Below are 12,314 nucleotides of genomic sequence, written 5' to 3'. Positions count from 1 at the left end.
TCCCCTTTACAATATATGCTGTGAAGCACTTTGACACGTCTCAACAAATGCATGCAGTGAGGTTCCTCTTAATACTGGAAACATATTGGAACGTACTGGAAAGTACAACTTAATTCACAAATAAATATTATTTTATTATAAAATCGATAAACCACTTGGTTACAGAAGGGAAAACATTGCTATGGCAATTTTCCAATAAAGTGTAACGCTTTCTCATTATAGGGAGGAGCTGTACATTGGAAAATATTAATTTAATACATAAGATATTATGTCATTTTTTTATTTATCTGTTGAAATCGATTATTTTTAACAGAGGAGTTATTTACTTTCACTCCTGCCTGATGTTGAAACATATTAGAACATGCATACATTACACTTCCAAACTTCTGAAAGAAGTTTTGTATCTGACCTGTTAGAAAGATTGCAGTTTGGATGCTGATCTGCTTAATTTACCCAAGCAATACTTTGAAGGAAAGTTTCCAATTCATTGAATTTAATGAAGGAAAATCCAAGCATAAATGTTGAAAGAACCATTTCATTAATGTTGTATACCTCGTTAATCCAGCGTTTATTTTCTTTGGAGTGTATCCAGAAGAAATACTGGTATGCAATTGGCTTTAAATTCAATGAACTTAATGTTATATCTGACTTCAAAAATTGTAAACAAATTTACAACTTTCCGTGAAATAATCCTAAAGAATCCAGCAAATAACTATCTGATCTATCGTCAAGAAGCTTATTGCATGTGGTAGCACTTTTATTTCATCAAAATACCTTTGGGAGGGTCCAGAGATGTAGGGCCCACATTGGTGAGTTGCATTCTCAATAGTGAGAGAATTGTTTTAACTTCCTAATGATTTGTGGCTCTGTGGATATGTGACAGAAAATACTGAGAGCATTTGTGTGCTAAATTTATCAGAGGGGGACACAACCTAACGATTAACAGTTATGTCGAAACTCACAAATGCAATACATTCCATATTCAGCAGTTTACCATTAAGCATTTCATTTTTACTATAAATTGTATTATAGGATTTTATTACTATATTGACTGTATATTAATAAAGACTACTAAAATACAAGGGAGAGCTTTTTTGGCAATGTTTATTTAATCTTAAAAAATATTGAAGACTGTCTTTCAAATCACTTTGCATTGATTAAGACAATCATTTCAGTCCCTTCGCATATCATTAGTTTTAAAATATGTTGATATTCATAGTTTCATTGTTACCATAATGCAATTGAGGCTTTCTGTTCTCCATGAACGATGATTTGTTTATTTTTTCACAAAAGTGCATTTTTGCATTCTTTTATGTTACCTTTTGCGACCTTAATAATAATAACAATAATCCACAAATAAGATAGTAATATTACAGATGATTATTTCACTAATATTGACATCAACCTCAGGAAACATCAAGACAGAAAGTTCTATTTCAACCTCACCACTAACTCCCAAAAGAAAATTACAACAGAACAGTGAGCAGAAAGAAGAAAGTCTTTCAGGAGCATTTCACATTTTCTTTGATAAACAAAGTGCTTGCTATCTGCTATTCTCATAGGGGCTGTCCTGGTATGCAGCCAATTCTATTATAAATCACTTCTCGATCCACCCTTTGTGGCTACTTTTGTTCCACAGAATGTGAATAAAAATAACAATAATAATCCTTGCATTTGATATAGCACCTCAGCACGTCTTCAAGATGTCTCAAAGCGCTTCACAGAATATACTGCAAAGTGAACTGTATATTTTGTGGGTGAAACGCGGTAGCCAGTTGCTCACACCAGTGTCCCACAAACAGTCGTGGACTGAAGTGACCAATTTATTATTTATTTATTTTGAAGGAATTATTACCCCCAGAAAAGCAATTCGCCAATTGATTAACAACCGAATTCCTACTTACTGCTGGGTAAAATACTATATGTCCCTTCCTCCTTGCACCACATCCTTTACTGTGACTGAGAAAATATCACTAAGGAATACATATCAAAGTCAATGCATATCCTCGGTGACTGCACCTGTCCATGAGTAAAATGTCAATACTGATAATAGTTTTGATACAAGTTTCCTTTGACGGGACATTAGCCTAACTCTGTCAATAGAGCAAAGGGCAGACTTTCATTATAACAGCCTGCTGAACTACTTGACTATCAGGATTACTTCTAAGACACCTATGAGTTCTACATCACTTTCGTCTTAAGGTCATTGCTTTAAAATTTTGCAGAATGTGCAGAATTTGGGAAAAGAAAACTTCCAACAAATAACACTTCTCGATTAACTGAATGTAAGAATCTTCCTAAATTCTGTACGATTTTAAATTTTAAGTCAACAGCCTTAAATTCAGACCTTAGGGATTTTCTTTTTCTTTCAACCACAAACATATGCAATACCTTTGTAAGCTATCTGTGTAGTTATCTCTAGCTTTCCTGCCCTAACATACTCACTGAAGGTTCCGATTTGCAAAAACCTGAATTCTTCAGACCTTTGAAGTGGAAGTTCAAGCCTTGGGAATCAATAATCTAAATGCTGTGTTGCCTTTTCCATTTGCCTCGGGTTTCATTTTGACTGGAAATGCTTCTCACATTTCATATTACTAAGATTTTCCCCATCTTCAAATTGAAGAAACATTCACTCTCACTTGAGACATTTGTAAGCTCTTTCACTCCACAATGAATTGAAGAAGTTAACTGATCTGTATTTTGCATTTGTGGTAGTGGTGGGGGAGGGTAGACACCAGAAAAGATAAAGTAGGCAGACACAGCTTATCAAAGTGGAATGGGAAAAATGTATTACTATTTTTACATGATCTACCTATTGCTAGTGGGCGGCCGATATGTTCAAGACAAACACCTTAAATAATAATGACAACAATAATAAGCCTGGCATTTGATACAGTGCCTTATCATGTCTTTAAGACGTCTCAAAGCGCTTCATGGAATATATTGTAAAGTGAATTGACTGTATATTTTGTCGGCGAAAGATGAACTTGTGTTTTGTTCCTTCTTTATCTCACTTTCATCGTCAGTGAACATAATTTCCCAATATTGAATCCTAATTCCACATTTGCTTACTTTATTCAAGTTAGCGTTAGACTTTTATGCTTACATGTCTTTTTTCTTTCCTCTTTTCCTAACTCCTAAGATTTGTTCACCGGTACTGGAATTTTGTTTCAAGTACCATAAAAGAAGAAATGTTTCTACAATCTCTCTGTCCCTGAGATCCCCAAGGTATGAATTTTACATGAACTTTGAAAGCCTGCAACCTATATGGCTCTCTAGGGAGCCATTAGGCCTCCACTTTTTCTGTCACAGGTTGTGAGAATTCATACCTGGAGACCAGTGTGACAAACCTTGCTCAAACTTTTATGGAATTGCTAGTGATTTTTCTCCCCCAGTGCTCTGTTAATTTGTAGCATCTTCAAGATGGCCTCAGCTGCGTGGGATGAAAGAAAAACAAATTTGATCCCATGGCGAACATAGCAAATCATGCAACAATTCTCTGGGGAAGTAGAGTTCACCTTTGGTTTGAATGACAGCTCTAATAGGCTGCAAACTGTGCCAACTGCATCAAGGTGACAGAGGCCAAAATAAACAGAGCAATTAGGTTTCACTGAAGTTGTGATGTTCTTTTAGCCCATTGCATATAGCTAATTTTGAATGTTTAAATAAATGCCAAGATTAACTAGTAGTTACTGAAAACATATTAATTAAGGTGGGGGGAAATAAGATGATAGCAGCAATAATAATGAGACCGGTGTCTTGTTCTATCTTTATAAACTACCAAACTGCAGCAGGGTTGTTGAAGTGAAATCTGGTGATGTGTAACTGCATACAAACTGATTACTGATTCAATTCCTAATGTACCACCTCTGTTATCTACAAACGTGGTTATAAATCATCATCTTTTTATGATTTGCTCTGATAATTATTTGAAACAAATATGCAAAATGTGTTCTGATCATTATTTTTTTTTGGTCACTCAATCCATGATTGTTTCTGCTCAATTGGCTGCCGCATTTTGCCCACAAAGTCTACAGTCAATTCACTTCACAGTATATTCTGTGAACGCTTAGAGACGTCTTGAAAACTTCCACCTAAATGTTTCCTTTGTCTTTCTTTCCCCGCGCTCTTCTCTGCTTGTCCTTATGATCTACTCCCTTCCAACATTCCCCAGTAGATGCTGCCTGACCAGCTGCGTGTTCCCAACAACTTGTGTTTTTATTTCAGATTTCCAGCATCTGCAGTACTTTGCTTTGTTTTCTGTTAAGATCATTACTACTTTTGAAAACCTCTGTGAGATTTCCTCCTTAACCTTCACGGCTCCAAGACACAGATGAGTCTAGCTCATCAGCAGGACTTGGAAGGGCAGAACAGTCATTGGGAGTAGGGATTCTTCCCACTCAACTTCCAATTCAAAGGCCTAATTGTAAGCGGTCCTCGCTGGACAAGCAATGGATAGCTTCCCAGACAATGGCAAGCTATGCGATTTTAGCTGACTTCAGCTGTTGCCCAGCGCACACTCTGGGGTCCCCAAGCCTTGGCTCTTGCCAACATGCACTTAATAGTCTCTCGAATTGGCTAAGCAGGATGCATCCCTTCAGGGAGAGAGTGTGAATCCCATTCCAATAATTATCTCTGGAATTTCCATGTGTAGGTAGGCTACATGGAACTCCCAATTTGGTTTGCATACGCTTAAGCATGTGATGGGTTTTTGCATATGTCAGATACCCGGCTCAAAACAGCTCAAGCAAAAACAACACCAATAAAGCCTTTCCAAATAACTTTGACCCCTGATACCACCTTATGAATGTCTGCTCTTCATCCAAGGCTCTGATGTGTTTTCTATGATAGGATGCCCCAATTGGAGACACACTACCCCAACTATCAATGCCTTTGACGTGGCATGCATCCATTCATTTTAGATCCAGAACACAGAGACAGCATCAACAACAACAACAAAATACATTTATAGAGCGCCTTTCACGTCAGGAGGATGTCTCAAGCGCTGAATAGTAGGGGTTGGGGCCCAAGCATAGGGGAGGGGTGATGTAGGGGTGAGGGAAGGCAGAGAGGTGGGAGGGCGACCAAAGGCACAATCGAAGAGAAGGGTCTTGAGACCGGCCTTGAAGGTTAGGAGGGAGTCAGCAGGTCAGAGAGGTAGGAGGGGGCAAGGCCATGGATGGCCTTGAAAGTGAGGACGAGGATTTTGAACTCGATCCTCTGGGGGGTGGGGAGCCAGTGGAGTCGGGCAAGGGTGGGAGTGATGGGGTCATGGAGCCTGGTGCGCGAGAGTACACGAGCTACAGTGTTTTGGATGATCTGCAACTTGCGAGGGGAAGAGTTGGGAAGGCCAATGGGAGGGAATTTCCATAATCGAGCCTTGATGTGACGAATGCGTGGGTGAGGGTTTGGGCAGCCTGAGGGGTGAGGCAGTGGCAGAGTCTGGCAATGTTGCGGAGGTGGTGGTAGGCAGTGCCTGTCATGGCGCGGATGTGGGGGAGAAAGGACAGTTCAGGGTCAAACAAGACACCGAGGTTCCTGACTGGCTTAGCAGGACAACTGTATAGTAGTAGGTCCTTTCAGCTTAGTGGTGCAATTTGTATCTAGTTTTATATACACTACTTGCAAATGCCATTTTTGCAAGGACTTGCTGGATGTCAGATGCAAATCCCAAGAATGGGACAGAAACCATATCATGAGCTTGGATCAAACACATTCTGTGACCCTCTTGAGTTATTAAACTCAACTCCAATTGATTCAATTTTTCTCATAAACGTTTTTCCCCTTGTCTTATCCCATACATTATCCTTCATTACACGTACAGAGGCAATGGGAAATGCATATCAGTTAATTAAAGCATTTATTCACTTAATGTTTTTAGTTGTGTAGGAGGTAGATGCTCTACACTGTAGGTGTTAATGTGTTCTTTTTATTCATCAAGTGACAAATAGAAAGAAGGAATGTGGTTGACTAATAAAACTTCTGCTCCATTTCTCACTGCTGATTACAATACAATACAAAATTACATTTGTATAGCGCCTTTCATGTGATCTCAAGAGCTTGTGAAAAAAAATCAATCATCTAAATGTCAATTGAATATAAAGCGACAAGATTTACCACTATAAAATTTCTGTATATGACTTTGACTAACACTGTGCTACTGGATGAATTAAAAATGCCTCTGTCAAAAAGACTGTAAGGCACTGTAATGGAACAGTTTTTCACTAGCTTGCTTCCTATAAACAGAGCAAAACACATTTTATTATTAGAACTGGACAATATCATGATGACAGAAAAATAAGAAACAAGAACAGGAGATAGCCGTTCAGACCATTGAGCCTATTGTACCACTTTATTAGATCTTTTAATCCAGATGCCTGCGTTTATAGCTGCCCTCCTATGCACACACAAATGAATAATAGCTGTAAGGTACCAGAGAGATTTCAGCAATCATGAAACTAAACTTTAATAGACAGAGTTAAGATTCCATGTGAAGGAAGGGTCGGGGAGAAAATTGGTAACTCTGAGCAATGATTAATATCCTGTTTGGTCCATGGAATTGTCATTTGTGGAAAGTCAGGAATAAACAGTTAAGACAAATTTTCTGGATGTTTCAGGTACTACGGTTACACAGACTTCGTGATATTAAACCTGCCTGTTAAATATTTTTCTCACTTTGCAAGTTTAACGAGTGGACTAAACCTTTACGCCAAAATATAATTAAACTTCATCATTTGAGATGTTGCAGAAAATGAGATATAACTAACCCTCACGGATAAGAATTATTCAATTTTGAAAATGTTCTACCCTTGATATATTGCAACTCCTGAAGTTTGCTTCCTAATCTACACCACACTGTTCCACGACTGGTGTAGACTGCAAACTTCTCAGTTGCTAATCATAGCACTACCGTTGCTTTACAGGAGATATAATTGGGGGCAGGACACATCAGTTACCTTGTTCCCCATGTCCTGTGTGGGGAACAAAATTACTCCCATGCTTTCTGGTTCACTGAAGTGTGTGTATTAGTCCAAAAGCACCAAAAGACATCTAATGTCAACAGTGGCGTTTGACTGATAGTTAAAGGTGAGATTTAATCACAGGAGTTTACCACTTTACCACCAGCATTACCAGTCTGTTCTATCAAAGGATTTCATATAGTGCTTCCTCTACTCTAGTTTCACCCACAAATATGCAATCAATTCACTTTACAGTCTATTCTGTGAAGCGCTTTGAGATGTCTAGAAGACATGAAAAGCACTATATCAAATGCAAGGAATATTATTATTATTAGTTATCAATGAAAGCATCGTGTTGCGTGAAACAGAAAGCAAGCATAACCTGCTAAGCATTGTCAGCATGATTTTTTTGCGCAGAACATCATTTTATTTATATCATGGAGAAATCACAGGAGATCAGGATGTTACAAACATCGATGACAAGCAAATGAGGATGCTCACTGCAGGGAAAATGTGGATTTGTCAATGCAATTTATCATCTATTTTGGGTATCTTACTTAACTCATTTAGAGGAATATTTCCGGTAGAACCCCCATTAGGTTCAACGTGGAAGGTGCAAATCAACGCTCGAGGGAACAAAAGATGATTCCGAGCAGAAACTCTGACCAAGATACAGGCTCTCGGGAGGACCACAAATACGGCTCATTTATTTCACTGACAGGAAATAAGGAATAATGTGCAAGGACACCCAAAAAGATATGAAAAAAATATACAAAGCTTTTTAGTTTTGCCACTTCTGTTTCCGCTGTTGCATTTGGACTTTTGGTTCGAAATTTATATTTATTTCACAAACTGATCATTTTATTTGTTTTTTTCCACGGCATTTTCTACTGTGGTAATTTCATTTATAATACTACGTTCAGCTCACTTTTCAGAACTTTACCAATCTTTCTTGTTTTAAATTAAACATTTGAGCAATTGGCTGCCACAATTTGCCCACAAAGTATACAGTCAATTCACTTTACAGTATATTCTGTGAAGTGCTTTGAGACAACTCAACGACGTGATAAGGCACTTTATCAAATGCAGGATTATTATTATTATTTGAATTAAATGTGTGTTAACTTAAATAACATGGAAGTCTAGGTCATGATGAGCTAAAAAGCTATTTTATCAATGACAACCCAATTCAAAAATAGGAATGCAAAGATGACCTCTTTACAGACAGTCTTTAGCCAAATAAATCATTATTTTACTTAAAAAACAATGCTGACCTTGCCCACCTGATTAATGAACAAAAACACAAAGGTTAATGGCAGAGAACATAAATTGAACATCTTGAGTTATTCTCAGCATATAGTAATAATAGAAAATGTAATCAGGGGTTTATTGTGACCTTTTGTGACATGAATCACAATGAATATGAATAACAATTGACACTTACTATCCAATACATAATTTACTGCCTTATTAAACAATGACTTCAGGCAGAATTAACGGCTTCAATACATTACCTTAAGAATTGTTATTGATTTTTTAAAATTGTTATTATAAATTGAATACCGTAATTCATTTTACTGAAGTCTGTATTGACTATGCAGACTGGATTAAAAAGCTTTTGAAGAGAAAGTTAGCCCTTTAACAGAAGCTGGCCTTCAAAACCAATTTCAGGAACTTGCTTTCACAAGCAGCCTGGTGATAATTGGTATTCTGTTCAGCCACACCTCACTGATTACAAGCATATAATGGAGAACAGACTAGCAATTTAATTTACCTGCGCCAATTGTGCTGACTTTGGTCTATCCTTCGTCTGACCGCTTTGTGTAGCCTTGTTGCTTTTATAAACGGAGTGGATGGTTTTTTTATCCCTTAAAAATCAATAATAAAATTGGTCATTTTTAATCCACGACTGTTTGTGGGACACTGCTGTGCGCAATTGGCTGCCGAGTTTCACCCACAAATATACAGTCAATTCACTTTACAGCATGTTCTGTGAAGCGCTTTGAGACATCCAGAAGATGTGGAAAGCGCTATATCAAGTGCAAGGATTATTATTATTATGTTTTACTCTGAATTAATTTGGGGCTAGTCTTTCTATCTAATAATACTATATATAGAAAAGAAAGGAAACAAGTTGGCCATACCTGTATCTCAAATGAACATCTCTTCTCCTTAACCCCCAAATTGTGTGGATATTGAGGGTCACTCATGGAACTTTTATTAGGAATTGGATAAAGGGAAAGAAGCCAGAATTAGTGACGGGTAGGGAGGGGAGCTAAGCAAAGTTAAAGTAAGGGAGGTCGCTGAAATCTGTATTAGGATCCGTCCTCCTCCAAATATATATAAATGACCTGGATTTGCAGATTCAGTGCAAGATAGTTAGAGTTGACACCACGCTAGGAAGGGTGGAATCAGAGGAGGCAGCTGGACTCTTACAAAGAGAACTCTGGTAAATAATTAGAATATAGGTCTGAGCCACAAACCTATTGGGATGGAATTCAAATACCTACGTAGTCATTAAATTTATTTGTCTTCCCTCGCTCTATTCAGCCGTGGTGATATCCTTGACTATGGGCCTTCACCTTTCATCAAGGTAACTCATTTTGTTTAACAAAAAGGTGATCACTGGTAAATAGAGGTTGATAAAAATAATTGCAAGGTACTATGTATTAGAAGTAAAAACAAGAGGCATTTGAACTAACTAAGAGATGGTCATTAAAGATCCAATTTTACAAATTCAAAGAAGAGTTCATCGAGTGTCCTGACCAATATTCTCCCGTCATGCATATTCACCATTCAAACTAATTTATGGTCATTCATCTATCTCATTACTGTTTGAGGAATGTTCTTTGCAATTTAACTGCTGCATTTGTGTATAAACAACTGTTAGTATACTTCAAAGTAACTAACTGCATGAAGTTCTTTGAGAGATGTTTCCACATCATAAATTACTGCACCAACATTGTGCTCATACACTTTACAACACTTGTGCTAAAGAATCTATCTAAACGGACTGGTCCCTAAGTGTAGCGGTAACCTAGTTCTAAATCCTTTCATGTACTCAAGTTTCTGCTCACGCTGTTGGCTTATTAAAAAAAATCTTCACTAACAATTCATTCATCTCTCACTGGAGTTTCTGTCAAAGGTGGCATCACTGTTCCATCTTAATAAACCTCTGGTCCAGAAAGTACTCATACTCTTGCTGATGAGCTCTAAACCTTCTCCCACATGAAAGTAAAGTTAGTTGGGTTACTTATGTGGACATTGTATTAGAAAAGAGACTTTCAACACCTCAGGGCATCTCTCTGGAGTATTGTGTTTTTTTTGTGGTCAGCTGGGTGTCTGACACAGGTGGAAACCCATCACCATCCTTAAAAGTAACCAAACTAAACTGAGAATTCCATGCATCCCACCAAAACAAGGAAATTTCTCTCCCTGGAGGGACACACCCTGCTCATGTAATTCTGGAGAATATTAGGCACAATAGCCAAGGCTTGGGGGACCCCAGAGTGTGTGTTGGGGTACCGTTGGAGTCTAACCAGTTAAAAACGCAAAGCTTGCCATTAAGAGCCCTGTCTGGCAAGTTTTCTCACTGTTTTTCCAGTGAAGCACACCTTACCCATTAGGGATTTGACTTGCAGGGTTGAAGGGACCTTAATGGGAAGAGTTCCTGCCTCCAGTGACTGGTCTGCTCTTCTATGTCCTGCTGATGAGCTAGGCTGACTGCGCCAGTTTCCCATAACCATGAAGTGAATGATCAATTATATCCAGTAGATTGTTGCTCAGGAGACCGGGAGCAACTCCTTTCTCTTTTTGAATACCCTGTGCAATCTTAAATGTCCACCTGAACAGTTAGAGAGGACCTTGGTTGAACGCCACATCCAAGGGATGGCACCTGTGACAATGAAGCACTCCTCCAGTATTACACTGGAGTGTCAGCCTAGACTATGAATTCAAAGTCCTGATCTGGAACCCTCGATCCTCATCAATGTATTTGAGATAAAATGATGTATAAATTAGGGAGAGGGAATAGAGGACGATAAGTAAAGTTTCAAGTGGAATCCAGCACAGGTTAGTAGGGCCAAATAACCTGTTTCCTTGCCATATCACTCAATGTAGCTATGCAAACTGCTGATTCAGAAGTGATACCAACTGAGACAGGCTGAAAGATATTTTCTTCCTCAATATTTAATGAAAGTGTTGATCCTGTAAATATTTATTTATCAGGTAAGTAAATATGACTTACTTACCTGATAAATAATGCATCTTAAGATATGTCAGTGGTTATATATCTCACAAAGAACAAATCATAATTTCAACAAAGCAGAAAGCAGGGGTATTGAAAATTAATGATTGTTTTTTCTACCTTGTACTGAGTTTTTTTTCCAACCCAAATACCTTTCAGTTAACACCAAAGACATAAAAAGGAGCTGATCTGTAACATATTTGATGTAGCTGTTTACTTTCTCTCCTGTAGCTGACTTCAACCAAGCAGCTCCCTGCTGAGATCTGAAATGCCAAGTCTCTACGGGGAAAGGAAAAAAAATAGACTTCAAATATCTCCTACCTTGTGGCTCAAGAAAGAGAATTGTTAAAAAGAGCATTTAGTGACTCGCCTGATCTGTCTTCTAACATAACCTAGATAGAAATGTACAAGGTACAGTTCTCCCTTTTATACCTCCCTTCCTTTCTTCTTTTCCACAGTGAACATGATCAAAGGAAAAAGGCAATTTTAAATTATATCAGATTCGTGTTCGGAACAAAAGCTGCAACGGATAAAGCTCATATAAACTTAAATACAGTAATAACCAAAAAGAGCTTGAATGCGCCTGGTGAAAGAGGTATAAATCTGTTTTTTGTGTGAAAGTGACTTCAGAGAAATGTATGTTAGCACAATATTATTCCCTAAGGGAAAGCTTCTTCTCATTAAAGCATGATATACACACTGAACTGGGATTGATGATTTTGCCCTGCCTTGGGTCGGTCCTTTAGGATCCTTTTTGTAGCGCCTGAGGCAGTTACATTTTCAATGTTGGATCTGGTTAAGAACATTTGTGCCATAAACTGCATTAGTGATAATTCATAGAATATTGTTAGTATAATCATGTCAAGAAAATGTAACTATAAATATAATGTGGAAGAGTTTTCTGTGGGATGGAGTTTACGTTTTGATCCTAAACTTCAAATCTAACTTTTCTATTAAAAAATTATAATTTTATCGTCAAAAGCAAATAAACCAACACTCAATGTTTGCAGAGGTTACTGTATTTTATTCGCTGTTTGAATTCACACAAAGTTTCCTATCTAGTTTCAATGGTTCATAAAGATTTGTCTATTTGAACGCTCGTATTAGAA

Source organism: Callorhinchus milii, unplaced genomic scaffold (assembly GCF_018977255.1).
Source record: "Callorhinchus milii isolate IMCB2004 unplaced genomic scaffold, IMCB_Cmil_1.0 Scaffold5, whole genome shotgun sequence".
NCBI classification, from domain to species: domain Eukaryota; kingdom Metazoa; phylum Chordata; class Chondrichthyes; order Chimaeriformes; family Callorhinchidae; genus Callorhinchus; species Callorhinchus milii.
The sequence above is the reverse complement of the archived record's forward strand: the minus strand, read 5'-3'. Positions refer to the sequence as shown.